Source organism: Triplophysa dalaica, chromosome 22, assembly GCF_015846415.1.
Source record: "Triplophysa dalaica isolate WHDGS20190420 chromosome 22, ASM1584641v1, whole genome shotgun sequence".
Lineage (NCBI taxonomy): Eukaryota > Metazoa > Chordata > Actinopteri > Cypriniformes > Nemacheilidae > Triplophysa > Triplophysa dalaica.
In genome coordinates this window covers 5,496,837-5,515,561 of record NC_079563.1, presented here as the reverse complement: position 1 = coordinate 5,515,561, position 18,725 = coordinate 5,496,837, and the positions used below count along the sequence as shown (strand labels likewise).

Here is an 18,725-nt window from a genome sequence, read left to right as displayed (position 1 = left end):
ACTCACTCACTCACTCAGTCACTCACTCACTCACTCACTCACTCACTCACTCACTCACTCACTCTCTCTCACTCTCACTCTCTCACAGTCTCACGCACGCACTCACTAAAGCCCTAAATGTATGCGGATAGTTATGTGTTGAAGAACGTAGTTCCTATTAGAGACGCTTGCGCCTGGCTTAAATGCTGTTGTGTGATAGAGAGAGAACGGGGCTTCCTGTAGCTCAGTGGTAAGAGCATTGCGTTAACAGGTTTTGGGTACGATCCCTGGGAATTGCAAATACCTATGTAAATGTATAGGATAAAGCAATGTAAGTCGCTTTGGATAAAGGCGTCTGCCAAATGCTTAAATGCAAAAGGTGTCCAGCATCCAATTGAAACACTTTCAGCACATATGTGGACTGTTTGCGTTGAATTCTTAATGTATTTGTCTGTTCATGTGTATGTTTGCCTGTGGACCGTCGCCTTCGTGCGCTTTCCCACGGGTTCTACAGAGCAATCAACTGGAACTTGCAGTTGCCGAACGCTCGCTCGGGGTCAGCGTTGATGCGCATGGCAGAGGCAAGTAAGCGATGTCTTGCCCGAACGGGGCAAATCATACTTACCTGGCAGGGGAGACACCATGATCACGAAGGCGGTTCACCCAGGACGAGGCTCGGCCATTGCACTCAGGTTGGGTTGACTTTTGCGAATTCCCCAAATGTGGGAATCTCGACTGCATAATTTCTGGTAGTGGGGGACTGCGTTCGCGCTCTCCCCTTATCATGTATCAAAAGAAGAGAGATTTTGTATTGTGTCCGTATTTCGAACCTTGTTGGCGTCAGATCTGCAGATTCCGCAAGAGACGAGCACCAAATCGAGTGATCGATTACTTCCTAATACCATGTTTTTTTTTAATACGGTTGTTTGCTGTTCCGTCGTTCCCAAACACACATACATGTATGTATGTATGCATGTAGGTATATTTATATATATAATTATTTAGATATTCATTTATTCGTTTGCTGGTTTTATGTTTGATTCATTTGTTTAATTGTTTTTTCGTTCATATTTTGGACGCCTCATCAGACGAGTATAGAACGCATCTTCGACGGAGATTCTGCCAGACCACGCTGACCTTCATTTCTGTGAAACGTGTGCGTGCTCGTCCGTTCCTTCATCCGTTCAGGTCTTCATAAATAGCCCATTTAATTATTTCTTCTTTCGTTAATCGGTTAATTTATTCTATTGTTTAAACAATACATTTGATTGTCAGTCCGTTCCTTCATTCGTTCAGGTCTTCATAAATAGCCCATTTAATTATTTCTTCTTTCGTTAATCGGTTAATTGATTCTGTTGTTTAAACGATACATTTGATTTTCAGTCCGTTCCTTCATTCGTTCAGGTCTTCAAAAATAGCCCATTTTATTATTTCTTCTTTCGTTAATTGGTTAATTGATTCTGTTGTTTAAACGATACATTTGATTGTGTGTTCGTACGATCACACGCTGACCTTTGAGGCGCATGTGCATCGCAAGCCCAATAGTCGGTGCCGCCCCACGTTCTGCCTTTTGCCACCCATTGTGGGCATCGCTTCTCGGCCTTTTGGCTAAGATCACGTGTCTGGTCAGAGGGTTGAGCTTGCGATCGCCTCTTGTGGGTACGACGGCTCGTATTTATTTAATAATACGAGTTTAAACCAACAGGAGGTATACTGCGAGAGCATCTCAGCTTAAGCGGCTTTTAAAGGGATCATTTTATTCCAACAGATCGTTTTTAAGGTGAGTGTTTTATTGTTTATTTTATTGTTTATTTATTGCTTATTTATTGCTTATTTATTGCTTATTTATTGCTTATTTATTACTGGTGTTTTATTCCCGCTGTAGGTGCCTCCACCATGTCGGCTGCCCGTGCCGGCGTGCGGAGGCACCACAGTGTGCGGTTTTTATTTAAAGAAGTTGATGGAAAGCTCCTGGGGATGTCCCGTTTGGACTTCTCCAGGAAGCTTGTCCAAAAAGTTTTACGTTTTGATGTGGCAGAAATAAACTGTTTAATGACCCTGCCTTTTAACAAAGGTTTTGATTTAAGTTTTATGAACGCTTCCCTGATAACTTCGTTTTGGCAACGGTTTGATTCTGCTAAGACCCATTTCTCCATGTTTAATGTGGAAAAGCTTTCTGACAACTCTCTTAGAACTGTGGTTGTTAGAATGTTTAATGAAACTGTAACTGGAGATGACATTTGTGTATGGCTGGGTAGATACTGCACGGTTAGAGGCCAGCCAGTTAAGGTGGTGGATGAAGATGGAATCTGGAACTGCTCTTGGCGAATTCCCATTAAACAATGGGAAGACGCCGAGGGCTACCAGGGCCTGAAGCATCTGCCATCCATGATTGTGTTGGGAGAAAACCGGGGCTACATTCATTACCAAGGGATGCCCAAATTGTGTAGAAAATGTGGCAAAATTGGGCATCTGGCCGAAGCATGCGAAGTGATTGTTTGTGGGAAGTGCAGAGAAATTGGTCACGGTTTTGATGAGTGTACCAATGGCAGGCGGTGCAATCTGTGTGGTGACTTTAACCATCTCTACAGAGATTGCCCGAAAAGTTTTGCCAACAAGCTAAAGGGCAACAAAATGGCCGCCCCACACGTGCCTCAAACAAAAGAACAAAGGGAGGAGGAGGCGGTCCCTGAAGTTTTGGCGGCAATTTCAAACTCTCAGCCAGCTTCAGGGATTGGCCAAGAGATAGCAAGTGGGGCGGCCCAAGGGGCGGAGCCATTCAATGTTGATGAACCGGAACAAGAAAGAGAAGAGGAAACGACATCCTCGTTGATCACGGTTTCCGAGATTAGTATGGAGTCCAGTGGGAGCGAAACTGATGTTTCACTCCCCAATGCACAAGTGCAAAAAAGGCCTGCGGGATCTCCTCTGTCCAAAACGGAGGAGAAAAAGCCGAGGGCCACAAAACAGCCAGATAGTCCCCTTTCGGAGGATCTGGACCGTATGTGGCCTCAGGATGTCCCTAATGAAGTGTCCTTTTTGGAAGTCCAGCTAAGAACATCATCGCCCAATGAGCCGCAAGAGATTTTCTCTGCGGCTCTGGAGCCCATAAGAACCTGCTACCCTGACTCCAGAATAGTGGAGGTTAAGGAAGAGCAGGTATCACAAGAAATTTTATGATTGTAATTTATCTTTGTAGTCCGTTTTTCCATTTTTAAATATGTCATGTCTTTTTAAAACCATACTGCTCATGGCCCTCACAATCTCTACAATCAATGTGAGAAGTGTGAAGTCTACCTTTCGAGCACAGAGTATTTTATCGTATTTAAAGAATTTTAAGTCAGATGTGTTTTTATTGCAAGAGTGTGCTCTGCCTTTTTTAACAAATTACAGGAAGTGGGCAGAGCTCTGGACCAAGGGCCCCTCCTGGTGGAGTGGATCCAATTTTAACAAATGTGACGGTGTTGCTATTTTAATAAACAACCCAAATATCTCGGTGAAGGGCAGCACCGTGGTGAGGGACGGGAGGGCAATTTTAGCAAATCTGACGTTTTTAGATAGACATTTTAACATTTTAAATGTGTATGGTTTTACCGATAAGAATGAAAGACATGAACTTTTAGAAGAATTGCAGCCCCACATGCTAGGGAGGGTGCCATTTGTAGTCTCAGGGGATTTTAATTGCATTTTAACTAGAGCGGACAGAAAGGGAGCCGGGCAAGATTTTAAGGTGGACAAAACATCAGTTTTATTGCAAAGTATAGTGAAGGATTTTAAATTAGTGGACTGTTTTAAAACTTTGCATCCAAGAGAGGTGGGCTACACCTGGGTCAGTGGTGATGGCACCAAAGCCTCTCGCATTGACTACATTTTTACACGTGACTGCCCACCAACTGATGCTATATTGACACCTATGTATTTTACCGATCACGCTATGCTTTCCTGCACCCTTTCCTTCACCACAGGTGTGACTGTAGGGAGAGGGATCTGGAAGCTGAATTGCTCCCTGTTGCATGATGAGGAGATAGCTAGAGAATACAGGGAGCAATTCAGTCAATGGCAGACCCTCCAAGACTTTTTTAATTCACGAGCACAGTGGTGGGAGATGGTGAAGGACCGGACCGGGCACTTTTTTAGAAAGAAAGGGATACAGAAAAAGAATAGAGAGAAGCGACGCATGTCGGGGCTGCAAAAACGACTACAGAGGTATTTTAAGCTGCAGAATAATGGTTTGGATTTTAATGAAGAAATTAAAGAGGTCAAAAGAGAAATGTCTGTTTTAGAAAAACAACGGAACGAAGGAGTGATTTTAAGAAGTAAGGAGAAAGAGTTGGAAGAAGGTGAAAAATGCACACGCTACTTTTTTAAAAAGATTATATCAAAGGGAGGTGCAATAACCAAATTAAACATGGGAGGGAGGGAGGCCAACAACACAGATGAAATTGCAAATGAAGTGGAACATTTTTATAAAGATCTATACAGTGAAAAGGAAGTATCAGGTAATGTAATGGAAGACATTTTAAAGTTTATAGATAAAGAAATTGATGATGAGGATGCTGTTTTAACCCAAGATTTTACGATTTTAGAACTAACTAAATGTATGAAAAGTTTTAAAACCGGGAAGTCCCCAGGAAGTGACGGACTTCCCCTTGAATTTTATCAAAAATTTTGGGATATTTTAGCATCTGAATTATTAAATGTTTTTAATGACTTTGACAGACTCGACAAATTACCTGACAGTTTTAGACTAGGGATAGTTTCACTCATACATAAAAAAGGAGATAAAACAGACTTAAAGACGTGGCGACCTATTAGTCTTTTAAATTTTGATTGCAAACTTTTTAGCAAGATTTTATCTACACGAATGTCGACGGTTTTAGAAGACATAATCCACCCAGATCAAGCCTGTGCTGTGCCTGGGAGAAGGATCACGGACAGCCTAGTGCTGGTTAGGGACGCCATCTGTTATGCGAGGGACAGAAACATTAGGCTTATACTATTAAATTTAGACTTTGAGAAAGCTTTTGATCGGGTCTCGCACCAGTACCTGCTTCAGGTACTGCAAAAAATGGGTTTCCCAGGGAGGTTTGTAGAGTGGGTGGGCTTGATGTACAATGACATAATCAGTAAAATTCTTGTAAATGGGCACACAACAAATGCGGTTAATATCCGCAGTGGAGTCCGCCAGGGGTGTCCGCTATCTCCTCTCCTGTATGTGGCTTGCATTGAGCCACTGGCACAGCTCTTGAGAAGGGACCAATGGATTAAAGGACTTAACTTACCTGGGACAAATGGACTGACGTTAAAATGTGTTTTATATATGGATGACGTCACGATTTTAACTACTGACCTTTTATCGGTCCGAAGAGCTTTACAGCTGACTGACCTCTATGGACGGGCCTCAGGCTCCAAGTTAAACAGGAACAAGTCTGAGGCCCAGCTCTTCGGACCATGGGGACGGGTAGACATGGCAGGACTCGACGTGACTGTTAGGGAGACTGACTTGAAGGTTTTAGGTATTAAGTTTGACAGGGAGGGTGGTGGACAAAACAATTGGACAGACACGTTAGGGAAAGTCAGACAACGACTGGGGTTCTGGGGACTAAGGACACTGACCTTAGAGGGCAAGATTTTAATATATAAAGCCGTGATTTTACCACTGCTTTTATTATTATGCTCTGTTTTTAGCCCACCCAGGTTCTTTCTTTTAGCATTGGAGCGGGCGGTGTTTTACTTCTTCTGGGGGTCCAAATGGGAGCGGATTCGAAGAGATGTGGTCAAGAAAAAGAAGGAGAATGGAGGGAAAGGGCTCCCGGACCCCCACTTGTTCTTGGGGAGCAAGTTCACCGCCCTACACATGAAATATGCCACAACCCCATCCAGAAATAGTAAGACTGCAGCAATGGCGAGATTCTGGATGGGGTCATACTTGCGGTTTTTAAAGATTTTACCTGTTGATCTTAGAACCCCAGTGTCTTTTAATCTGCCTAAAGAATACAATTTTATTAAGAAGTTTTTAAAGAGATTCAACTTGGAGGACCAGGAACTCTCTGTTTTAACAAACCACAAGTCTCTTGTCTCCCTTGTGCAGGACCGGGAAGCAGTGAGTCCAGTTCCAGGCCTCACACTAGGTGAGGCCAAACAGGTTTGGCGGAACGCAGCCCACCCCGCTCTTCAGAACCGGCTCAAGGACCTGACGTGGATGGCAGCTCACGAAATCCTCCCAGCCAGGGCGGTGATGCATTCCAGAGGAATGGCCAAAAATCCTGTCTGTCCACGTCCGGGGTGTAATGCCCCGGAGACAGTGAGACACCTCCTCTGGGAGTGCGGCACTGCGCGGGGCCTGTGGACCAGAACTGGCCCCCTGTATTTCCCGTGCCTGCCAGCGGGTGGGGTCCAGATGGACTACAAGCTCGCCGTCTACGGGGTGGGCCGGAGCTTGAGAGCCTTGTCATCACAGCAATTCGTCTCGCTCTGGCTCACCCTGAACATCATAAAGGAAGTCCTCTGGACCACCAGAAACCTGCTGGTAGGGAAACAGGTTACGGTGCCCCTCCACGTCTGCGAGCAGATGGTAACATCTAGGCTGCAGGGGTGCCGGGCTTTGTCATTCGGAGGAGGGGGCTGGGGTGACGCTTAGGGTCCCGGCCTTGCCCCCGCACCTGGTCGCCGGTAGATGCACCCTCACCAATCTGGCTACGGGAACAGCGGGCCAGCGGGCCGGAGGGAGAGGATTTCCGCTCAGCGTCAGAAGCAGAAGGAATTTGGCTTGTTCTGCAGAGCGGGGTGATGGCCATGTTGTCAGGGACTCATCCCGGTTCTGGACAACGGATGACGGGAGACAGTGGTTTTTTAAGATTGTAGATTTTATTGGGCACTTCCTTGGCTGTATAGCTTTTTAAACATCTTATGGGAGTGTTTTTAAATGTATTTTATTGATATTATCTCTAATTTTGCTTTCTTCACGACACTATATTTTAATGTTATTTATGTGAAAATGTGATTTTATGTGAATGTAGAGATATTTGTTGAAAAAGATGTCAATAAAACTTTTCGAAAGAAAAAATCTGTTCTTATCAGTTTAATATCTGATACGTCCCCTATCTGGGGACCATATATTAAATGGATTTTTGAAACGCGGAGCTGGAAGCGGGGCTTGCTCCGCCCACTCCACGCATCGACCTGGTATTGCAGTGTCTCCAGGAACGGTGCATTCCCCTTTCGGGGATAGCAGCTTGTGTTGAAAGGTAGTGATGAGAAGACGCAAAGTTTTATTTCTCACGTGACTGTCTTATACAGAAAAATACTTTGGCAAGTACTCACTCACTCACTCACTCAGTCACTCACTCGGTCACTCACTCACTCGGTCACTCACTCGGTCACTCACTCACTCACTCAGTCACTCACTCACTCACTCACTCACTCACTCACTCACTCACTCACTCACACTCTCACTCTCACTCTCACTCTCACTCTCACTCTCACTCTCTCACAGTCTCACGCACGCACTCACTAAAGCCCTAAATGTATGCGGATAGTTATGTGTTGAAGAACGTAGTTCCTATTAGAGACGCTTGCGCCTGGCTTAAATGCTGTTGTGTGATAGAGAGAGAACGGGGCTTCCTGTAGCTCAGTGGTAAGAGCATTGCGTTAACAGGTTTTGGGTACGATCCCTGGGAATTGCAAATACCTATGTAAATGTATAGGATAAAGCAATGTAAGTCGCTTTGGATAAAGGCGTCTGCCAAATGCTTAAATGCAAAAGGTGTCCAGCATCCAATTGAAACACTTTCAGCACATATGTGGACTGTTTGCGTTGAATTCTTAATGTATTTGTCTGTTCATGTGTATGTTTGCCTGTGGACCGTCGCCTTCGTGCGCTTTCCCACGGGTTCTACAGAGCAATCAACTGGAACTTGCAGTTGCCGAACGCTCGCTCGGGGTCAGCGTTGATGCGCATGGCAGAGGCAAGTAAGCGATGTCTTGCCCGAACGGGGCAAATCATACTTACCTGGCAGGGGAGACACCATGATCACGAAGGCGGTTCACCCAGGACGAGGCTCGGCCATTGCACTCAGGTTGGGTTGACTTTTGCGAATTCCCCAAATGTGGGAATCTCGACTGCATAATTTCTGGTAGTGGGGGACTGCGTTCGCGCTCTCCCCTTATCATGTATCAAAAGAAGAGAGATTTTGTATTGTGTCCGTATTTCGAACCTTGTTGGCGTCAGATCTGCAGATTCCGCAAGAGACGAGCACCAAATCGAGTGATCGATTACTTCCTAATACCATGTTTTTTTTTAATACGGTTGTTTGCTGTTCCGTCGTTCCCAAACACACATACATGTATGTATGTATGCATGTAGGTATATTTATATATATAATTATTTAGATATTCATTTATTCGTTTGCTGGTTTTATGTTTGATTCATTTGTTTAATTGTTTTTTCGTTCATATTTTGGACGCCTCATCAGACGAGTATAGAACGCATCTTCGACGGAGATTCTGCCAGACCACGCTGACCTTCATTTCTGTGAAACGTGTGCGTGCTCGTCCGTTCCTTCATCCGTTCAGGTCTTCATAAATAGCCCATTTAATTATTTCTTCTTTCGTTAATCGGTTAATTTATTCTATTGTTTAAACAATACATTTGATTGTCAGTCCGTTCCTTCATTCGTTCAGGTCTTCATAAATAGCCCATTTAATTATTTCTTCTTTCGTTAATCGGTTAATTGATTCTGTTGTTTAAACGATACATTTGATTTTCAGTCCGTTCCTTCATTCGTTCAGGTCTTCAAAAATAGCCCATTTAATTATTTCTTCTTTCGTTAATTGGTTAATTGATTCTGTTGTTTAAACGATACATTTGATTGTGTGTTCGTACGATCACACGCTGACCTTTGAGGCGCATGTGCACCGCAAGCCCAATAGTCGGTGCCGCCCCACGCTCTGCCTTTTGCCACCCATTGTGGGCATCGCTTCTCGGCCTTTTGGCTAAGATCAAGTGTAGTATCTGTTCTTATCAGTTTAATATCTGATACGTCCCCTATCTGGGGACCATATATTAAATGGATTTTTGAAACGCGGAGCTGGAAGCGGGGCTTGCTCCGCCCACTCCACGCATCGACCTGGTATTGCAGTGTCTCCAGGAACGGTGCATTCCCCTTTCGGGGATAGCAGCTTGTGTTGAAAGGTAGTGATGAGAAGACGCAAAGTTTTATTTCTCACGTGACTGTCTTATACAGAAAAATACTTTGGCAAGTACTCACTCACTCACTCACTCAGTCACTCACTCGGTCACTCACTCACTCGGTCACTCACTCGGTCACTCACTCACTCACTCAGTCACTCACTCAGTCACTCACTCACTCACTCACTCACTCACTCACTCACTCAGTCACTCAGTCACTCACTCACTCACTCACTCACTCACTCGCTTCTCGGCCTTTTGGCTAAGATCACTTGTCTGGTCAATAGGTTGTGTTGCGATCGCCTCTTGGAGGTTTCTCTGACTCGTGTTTACCAATACACGAGTCGACAAACTTCAGGAGGTATACTGCTAGGAAAAGCAGCTTTTAAAGGGACCTTTCCATCAAGGATCGGTTTTAAGGTGAGTGTTTTTACTTATTTATTACTTATTTATTGCTTATTTATTGCTTATTTATTGTTGTTGTTTTTATTTTGTTTTACTACCTGCTGTGGGTGCCTCCACCATGTCGGCTGCTCGTGCCGGCTTGCGGAGGCACCACAGTGTGCGGTTTTTATTTAAAGAGGTAGATGGAAAGCTCCTGGGGTTGTCCCGTTTGGACTTCTCCAGGAAGCTAGTACAAAAAGTTTTGAATTTTAATGCTTGTGATTTAAATTGTTTGTTGACCTTGCCTTTTAACAAAGGTTTTGATCTAAGTTTTAAAACCGCTTCCCTGCTCATTGAGTTTTGGTCACGTTTTGAAAATGTTAAGTCCCAGTTCGCCATGTTTACTGTTGAAAAGCTGCATGACAACACACTCAAAACTGTGTTTGTCAGAATGTTCAATGAGACAGTGACTGGTGAAGACATATGTGTGTGGTTGGGTAGATTTTGCACTGTTCGAAGTCTGCCAGTCAAAGTGTTAGATGAGGATGGCATCTGGACATGTGCCTGGCGAATTCCCATTAAACAATGGGAAGACGCCAGGGGCTACCAGGGCCTGAAACATCTGCCTTCCATGATTGTGCTAGGAGAGAACAGAGGCTACATCCATTATCAGGGGATGCCAAAATTATGTAGAAAATGTGGCAACATGGGGCATCTCGCTGAAGCATGCATAGAGCTGATATGTGGGAAGTGCAGAGAAATTGGTCATAGTTTTGAACAATGTACCAATGGCAGGAGGTGTAATCTCTGTGGAGAATCTACCCATCTCTACAGAGATTGCCCGAAAAGTTTTGCCAACAAACTAAAGGGCAACAAAATGGCCGCCCCACAAACCGAAGAACAAAGGAAGGAGGCGGTCCCTGAGGTTTTGGCGGGAATCCCACTCGCCCAGCCAGCCACAGGGACTGGGCAACAAAGGGAGGATGGGGCGGCCCCAGGGGCGGAGTCGGAGGGTTCGGTTGAACAGGGGGAGGAAGTCACCTCCCAAAATGGAAATGAACAGAATGAGGGAGAGGAGGATACGACTTCCTCCCTAATCACTGTCTCCGAAATAAGCATGGAGTCTGATAGGAGTGTAACTGACTGTTCCCTCCCAAACGCTCAGGTGCAAAAAAGACCTGCGGGATCTCCTCTGGTTGATACAGAGGAGAAAAGATTGAAGGCTACACCGCGGCCAGATAGTTCTTCTTCAGAAAGTCTGGACCGTGTGTGGCCTCATGAATCCCCAAATGAGGTTTCCTTTTTGCACGTTAAGCTAAAAACATCATCACCGAAGGAGCAACAAGAGAGCTCCTCTGCTGCTCCTAAAGTGATGGACACTGTTCCTCCTGATCCCATAACTATTGGGATTAAGGAGGAACTAGTGTCACAAGAAATTCTCTGATTTTAAGTTTGTAGCTGCTTGCATATTTCCTTTTAATGCTCATGTTTTTAACCATACTGCTCATGACTCTTACAATCTGCCCAATTCAATGTAAGAAGTGTGAGATTCCCTGTACGAGCCCAGAGTGTTTTATTAATGTTAAAAACTTTTAAAGCTCATGTCTTTTATTGCAACAATGTGCTCTCCCCTTATTTTTTACAAAGATTTAGGAAGTGGAAGGATTGTTGGAGCCAGGGTCCCTCCTTCATGGAGTGGATCCAACAAAAAAGAATGGGGCGAGCACTTTTTAGCAACTTTGACATTTTTAGACAGTGCTTTTAACGCTCTTAATTTGTATGGTTTTACTGTGAAAAATGAGATATGAGCTTTTAGAGGAATTACAGCCCCACATGCTACTTTTTGAAATGTTTTTAAAGATATACAGCGTGGAGGACCGGAAACTTTATGTTTTAACTAACCACAAGTCTCTTGTCTCTCTTGTGCAGGACCGGGAACCAGTGAGTCCAATTCCAGGGCTCACGCTAGGTGAAGCCACACAAGTTTTGAGGAATACAGCCCACCCCGCTCTTCAGAACCGGCTCAAGGACCTGATGTGGATGGCGGTTCATGAAATCCTCCCAGCCAGGGCGGTTATGCACTCCAGAGGAAGGGCCAGGAACCAGATCTGTCCACGCCCGGGGTGTAATGCTCCGGAGCCGGTGAGACACCTCCTCTGGGAGTGCGGCACTGCGCGGGGCCTGTGTGACCTTAACTGGCCCCCTAGTTTCCCGTGCCTGCCAGCGGGTGGGGTCCAGATGGACTGCAAGCTCGCCTTCCACGGGGTGGGCCGGAGCTTGAGAGCTTTGACATCACAGCAATTCATCTCGCTCTGGCTCACCCTGAACATAACAAAGGAAGTCATCTGGACCACCAGAAACCTGCTGGCGGGGAAACAGGTTACGGTGCCCCTCCACGCTTGCGAGCAGATGATGACATCTAAGCTGCAGGGGTGCCGGGCCTTGTCATTCGGAGGAGGGGGCTGGGGTCACGCTTAGGGCCCCGGCTTTGCCCCCGCACCTGGTCGCCCGTAGATGCACCCTCACCAATCTGGCTACGGGAACAGCGGGCCAGCGGGCCGGAGGGAGAGGATTTCCGCTGGCTGTCGGAAATGGAAGGAAATTGGCTTGTTCTGCAGAGCGGGGTGATGGCCATCTTGTCAGGGACTCATCCCGGTTCTGAACAACAGATGACGAGAGACCGTGGTTTTTTTTTAAGATGTTGTGTTTTAATGGTCACTTCCTCGTTTTATACCTTTTTAAACACCCTAAAGAGTTTTTAAACATGTTTGGAATTTTTAAACACGTGTTTTATACCTTTTTAAGCATGTGTTTGAATTTTTAAACATGTTTAACATGTATTTTATGTCATCCCTTGTTTTATGTTGTTTTTATCTCTCTATCTATGATTCACCCTTTGAAATGGTTTTTTTTTTTTGTGTGAATTTTAAAATTGAAATGTTAATGTTATGAATTTGAGATTTAAAGATGAAAACATGATGACAATAAACTTTTTTCGAAAGAAAAAATCTGTTCTTATCAGTTTAATATCTGATACGTCCCCTATCTGGGGACCATATATTAAATGGATTTTTGAAACGCGGAGCTGGAAGCGGGGCTTGCTCCGCCCACTCCACGCATCGACCTGGTATTGCAGTGTCTCCAGGAACGGTGCATTCCCCTTTCGGGGATAGCAGCTTGTGTTGAAAGGTAGTGATGAGAAGACGCAAAGTTTTATTTCTCACGTGACTGTCTTATACAGAAAAATACTTTGGCAAGTACTCACTCACTCACTCACTCAGTCACTCACTCGGTCACTCACTCACTCGGTCACTCACTCGGTCACTCACTCGGTCACTCACTCGGTCACTCACTCGGTCACTCACTCGGTCACTCACTCGGTCACTCACTCGGTCACTCACTCGGTCACTCACTCGGTCACTCACTCGGTCACTCACTCGGTCACTCACTCGGTCACTCAGTCACTCACTCAGTCACTCACTCACTCACTCAGTCACTCAGTCACTCACTCACTCACTCACTCACTCACTCACTCACTCACTCACTCACTCTCACTCTCTCACAGTCTCACGCACGCACTCACTAAAGCCCTAAATGTATGCGGATAGTTATGTGTTGAAGAACGTAGTTCCTATTAGAGACGCTTGCGCCTGGCTTAAATGCTGTTGTGTGATAGAGAGAGAACGGGGCTTCCTGTAGCTCAGTGGTAAGAGCATTGCGTTAACAGGTTTTGGGTACGATCCCTGGGAATTGCAAATACCTATGTAAATGTATAGGATAAAGCAATTTAAGTCGCTTTGGATAAAGGCGTCTGCCAAATGCTTAAATGCAAAAGGTGTCCAGCATCCAATTGAAACACTTTCAGCACATATGTGGACTGTTTGCGTTGAATTCTTAATGTATTTGTCTGTTCATGTGTATGTTTGCCTGTGGACCGTCGCCTTCGTGCGCTTTCCCACGGGTTCTACAGAGCAATCAACTGGAACTTGCAGTTGCCGAACGCTCGCTCGGGGTCAGCGTTGATGCGCATGGCAGAGGCAAGTAAGCGATGTCTTGCCCGAACGGGGCAAATCATACTTACCTGGCAGGGGAGACACCATGATCACGAAGGCGGTTCACCCAGGACGAGGCTCGGCCATTGCACTCAGGTTGGGTTGACTTTTGCGAATTCCCCAAATGTGGGAATCTCGACTGCATAATTTCTGGTAGTGGGGGACTGCGTTCGCGCTCTCCCCTTATCATGTATCAAAAGAAGAGAGATTTTGTATTGTGTCCGTATTTCGAACCTTGTTGGCGTCAGATCTGCAGATTCCGCAAGAGACGAGCACCAAATCGAGTGATCGATTACTTCCTAATACCATGTTTTTTTTTAATACGGTTGTTTGCTGTTCCGTCGTTCCCAAACACACATACATGTATGTATGTATGCATGTAGGTATATTTATATATATAATTATTTAGATATTCATTTATTCGTTTGCTGGTTTTATGTTTGATTCATTTGTTTAATTGTTTTTTCGTTCATATTTTGGACGCCTCATCAGACGAGTATAGAACGCATCTTCGACGGAGATTCTGCCAGACCACGCTGACCTTCATTTCTGTGAAACGTGTGCGTGCTCGTCCGTTCCTTCATCCGTTCAGGTCTTCATAAATAGCCCATTTAATTATTTCTTCTTTCGTTAATCGGTTAATTTATTCTATTGTTTAAACAATACATTTGATTGTCAGTCCGTTCCTTCATTCGTTCAGGTCTTCATAAATAGCCCATTTAATTATTTCTTCTTTCGTTAATCGGTTAATTGATTCTGTTGTTTAAACGATACATTTGATTTTCAGTCCGTTCCTTCATTCGTTCAGGTCTTCAAAAATAGCCCATTTAATTATTTCTTCTTTCGTTAATTGGTTAATTGATTCTGTTGTTTAAACGATACATTTGATTGTGTGTTCGTACGATCACACGCTGACCTTTGAGGCGCATGTGCACCGCAAGCCCAATAGTCGGTGCCGCCCCACGCTCTGCCTTTTGCCACCCATTGTGGGCATCGCTTCTCGGCCTTTTGGCTAAGATCAAGTGTAGTATCTGTTCTTATCAGTTTAATATCTGATACGTCCCCTATCTGGGGACCATATATTAAATGGATTTTTGAAACGCGGAGCTGGAAGCGGGGCTTGCTCCGCCCACTCCACGCATCGACCTGGTATTGCAGTGTCTCCAGGAACGGTGCATTCCCCTTTCGGGGATAGCAGCTTGTGTTGAAAGGTAGTGATGAGAAGACGCAAAGTTTTATTTCTCACGTGACTGTCTTATACAGAAAAATACTTTGGCAAGTACTCACTCACTCACTCACTCAGTCACTCACTCGGTCACTCACTCACTCGGTCACTCACTCGGTCACTCACTCACTCACTCACTCACTCACTCACTCACTCACTCACTCACTCAGTCACTCAGTCACTCACTCACTCACTCACTCACTCACTCACTCACTCTCTCACACTCTCACTCTCACTCTCTCACAGTCTCAATGTATGCGGATAGTTATGTGTTGAAGAACGTAGTTCCTATTAGAGACGCTTGCGCCTGGCTTAAATGCTGTTGTGTGATAGAGAGAGAACGGGGCTTCCTGTAGCTCAGTGGTAAGAGCATTGCGTTAACAGGTTTTGGGTACGATCCCTGGGAATTGCAAATACCTATGTAAATGTATAGGATAAAGCAATGTAAGTCGCTTTGGATAAAGGCGTCTGCCAAATGCTTAAATGCAAAAGGTGTCCAGCATCCAATTGAAACACTTTCAGCACATATGTGGACTGTTTGCGTTGAATTCTTAATGTATTTGTCTGTTCATGTGTATGTTTGCCTGTGGACCGTCACCTTCGTGCGCTTTCCCACGGGTTCTACAGAGCAATCAACTGGAACTTGCAGTTGCCGAACGCTCGCTCGGGGTCAGCGTTGATGCGCATGGCAGAGGCAAGTAAGCGATGTCTTGCCCGAACGGGGCAAATCATACTTACCTGGCAGGGGAGACACCATGATCACGAAGGCGGTTCACCCAGGACGAGGCTCGGCCATTGCACTCAGGTTGGGTTGACTTTTGCGAATTCCCCAAATGTGGGAATCTCGACTGCATAATTTCTGGTAGTGGGGGACTGCGTTCGCGCTCTCCCCTTATCATGTATCAAAAGAAGAGAGATTTTGTATTGTGTCCGTATTTCGAACCTTGTTGGCGTCAGATCTGCAGATTCCGCAAGAGACGAGCACCAAATCGAGTGATCGATTACTTCCTAATACCATGTTTTTTTTTAATACGGTTGTTTGCTGTTCCGTCGTTCCCAAACACACATACATGTATGTATGTATGCATGTAGGTATATTTATATATATAATTATTTAGATATTCATTTATTCGTTTGCTGGTTTTATGTTTGATTCATTTGTTTAATTGTTTTTTCGTTCATATTTTGGACGCCTCATCAGACGAGTATAGAACGCATCTTCGACGGAGATTCTGCCAGACCACGCTGACCTTCATTTCTGTGAAACGTGTGCGTGCTCGTCCGTTCCTTCATCCGTTCAGGTCTTCATAAATAGCCCATTTAATTATTTCTTCTTTCGTTAATCGGTTAATTTATTCTATTGTTTAAACAATACATTTGATTGTCAGTCCGTTCCTTCATTCGTTCAGGTCTTCATAAATAGCCCATTTAATTATTTCTTCTTTCGTTAATCGGTTAATTGATTCTGTTGTTTAAACGATACATTTGATTTTCAGTCCGTTCCTTCATTCGTTCAGGTCTTCAAAAATAGCCCATTTAATTATTTCTTCTTTCGTTAATTGGTTAATTGATTCTGTTGTTTAAACGATACATTTGATTGTGTGTTCGTACGATCACACGCTGACCTTTGAGGCGCATGTGCACCGCAAGCCCAATAGTCGGTGCCGCCCCACGCTCTGCCTTTTGCCACCCATTGTGGGCATCGCTTCTCGGCCTTTTGGCTAAGATCAAGTATCTGGTCAGAGGATTGAGTTGCGATCGCCTCTTGTGGGTCCAACGGCTCGTATTTTTCAGTAATACTTGCTTTAACCCGCAGGAGGTACACTGCGAGGGCGTATCGGCTCAAGCGGCTTTTAACGAGGAAGGTATCTGGTACTGTGAGGATCATTTCCAAGGGGTAAGTGATTTTAAATATTTATTTGTTTTATTGCGTTTTTCTTTTACCTATTGGAGACTGCTGTCGGTGCCTCCACCATGTCGGCTGCTCGTGCCGGCATGCGGAGGCACCACAGTGTGCGTTTCACTTTAAAAGAAATGAATGGAAAGGTAGTAGAGATTTCAAGATTAGATTTTTCTAGAAAATTCATTCAAAAAGTGCTTGGTTTCGGTCCGGAAGATTTAAATTGTATCTTATCCCTGCCTTTTAATAAAGGTTTCGATGTAAGCTTTAAAAATGCAACTACACTTAATGCTTTCTGGCAACGGTTTGAACAAGACAAAACCCACTTCGAAATGTTTAAGGTTGATAAACTGACTGACAATGCACAGAGGGTTGTGATTGTCAGAATGTTTAATGAAACCGTGAGCAGTGAAGACATTTGTGTATGGTTGGGAAGATACTGCACTGTGAAGGGCCAGGCTATGAAGGTGGTAGATGAGGATGGCATCTGGAATTGCGCTTGGAGGGTGCCCATTAAACAATGGGAAGACCCTCAAGGATTCCAGGGCCTGAAACATTTGCCATCAATGATAGTTCTTGGAGAAAACAGGGGCTACATTCATTACCAGGGAATGCCCAAACTCTGCCGTAGATGTGGCGAACTCGGGCACCTTGTTGAAGCTTGCCAGAAAATATTTTGTAAAAAGTGCAGAGAAATTGGTCACTCTTTTGAAGAGTGCACCAATGGCAGAAAGTGCAATCTCTGTGGAGACACAAATCATCTTTACAGAGACTGCCCTAACTCTTTTGCCAACAAACTCAAATCAAACAAAATGGTCGACCCAGAGAACGAGACCGGAAATGAAGGGGCGGAGCTAATTTTTTTAAATCTCCCGCCTAAACTTGTAAGGCTCGAGCAAAGAGAGGAGATTAGAAACGAAGGGGCGGAACAACAAAATTTAAATCTCCCGCCAAAATCAGTAAGTGGAGAACAAGAAGAGAACGAGATGGAGCCACCCTCAGCCAACAATGAATCGATCAAGGACCCAGAAGTAGGTGCATGCGATTTTGATGAAAGTGAAGTTGAACAGGTAATGCAGTTAAGTCAAGATGGAGAAAGAGAGGAACTTATTGATATGTTCCCTAGTGCTCAGTTGAAGAGAAAGAGGGATACTCTATCTCCCTCAGTGAAGAAAATTGAAAAAGGAGGAAGAATGGAACCTAGATCAGATTCCTCCTCATCAGGGGAGCTGTTCAGGATATTCCCTTCTAACTCTGCAAACGAAATTTCCTTCCTATCAATTGAGCTGAAATCATCTACTCCCAGAGCTGCCAAAGGCAGCGAAGGCAGCTCTGGGAAAAAACAGGTTCAACCCCCTGGTTTCTCTGTAATAGAAATGAAGGAAGAACTTGTTTCACAAGAAATTGTAGCTTTATAACAATGGTTTTATGGTTTTAATTAAGTTAAATCACCCCTTCTTATCCCCGGTTTTACTTCTAGCTATGTCTTTTACAGTATTAACCATGGATTTTAATATTAAGAGAGCCCCCTTGAGAGCACAAATTTTCTTATCCTTTTTAGAAGTGTTTCAATCCGATGTTTTGATTTTAAGAGAATGTGTTTTATCTTTTAAAAGTGGGAGGAGCTCTGAATCTAAGGACCATATAACTGGAGCGGTTCGCACAGCAAAAATGACGGGGCCCCTTCTTCAAGCTCCCGTTTTGTGCTGTGTGCTAATTTTTATGGAGTTTCAGATGGTAGAGAATGAGAAAAGACACTATGACGCCAAAAGCAGGAGATGGATGTACCTGAGTGGGATGAAATTTTTAAGTTACGATCAGAGTAAACCTTTTTATAAGAACATTTCAGAACATTTTAATGCAGAAAAAGAAAGTGTTTGCTGTTTTTACTGTAAACTAAATTTTGTTTCTGTCGTGCAGGAACTGGAACAAGCAATTTTAAGATGCTGGGTTAGGCACAGGGTAGTGCTCTCAGCTCTCCTGACCAAGCACATG

General features: G+C 44.4%; 6 non-coding genes and 2 pseudogenes across 6 annotated transcripts; all 8 read left to right on the top strand.

Moving 5' to 3' along the window:
- Window positions 1–596: 596 nt before the first annotated feature.
- LOC130412526 (U1 spliceosomal RNA) lies at window positions 597–760 on the top strand. The gene has a single exon (XR_008905367.1). It is a non-coding gene; the product is annotated as a U1 spliceosomal RNA (small nuclear RNA).
- Window positions 761–7,024: 6,264 nt separating this feature from the next.
- On the top strand, window positions 7,025–7,198 carry LOC130412500 (U2 spliceosomal RNA; annotated as a pseudogene).
- A 784-nt stretch (window positions 7,199–7,982) lies between these two features.
- Window positions 7,983–8,146, top strand: LOC130412515 (U1 spliceosomal RNA). The gene has a single exon (XR_008905365.1). It is a non-coding gene; the product is annotated as a U1 spliceosomal RNA (small nuclear RNA).
- An 807-nt stretch (window positions 8,147–8,953) lies between these two features.
- On the top strand, window positions 8,954–9,144 carry LOC130412395 (U2 spliceosomal RNA). Its single transcript, XR_008905279.1, has one exon. It is a non-coding gene; the product is annotated as a U2 spliceosomal RNA (small nuclear RNA).
- Window positions 9,145–12,537: 3,393 nt separating this feature from the next.
- Window positions 12,538–12,714, top strand: LOC130412521 (U2 spliceosomal RNA; annotated as a pseudogene).
- Window positions 12,715–13,626: 912 nt separating this feature from the next.
- Window positions 13,627–13,790, top strand: LOC130412503 (U1 spliceosomal RNA). Its single transcript, XR_008905364.1, has one exon. It is a non-coding gene; the product is annotated as a U1 spliceosomal RNA (small nuclear RNA).
- Window positions 13,791–14,597: 807 nt separating this feature from the next.
- LOC130412393 (U2 spliceosomal RNA) lies at window positions 14,598–14,788 on the top strand. The gene has a single exon (XR_008905278.1). It is a non-coding gene; the product is annotated as a U2 spliceosomal RNA (small nuclear RNA).
- A 772-nt stretch (window positions 14,789–15,560) lies between these two features.
- On the top strand, window positions 15,561–15,724 carry LOC130412491 (U1 spliceosomal RNA). The gene has a single exon (XR_008905363.1). It is a non-coding gene; the product is annotated as a U1 spliceosomal RNA (small nuclear RNA).
- The last annotated feature ends 3,001 nt before the right edge of the window (window positions 15,725–18,725 follow it).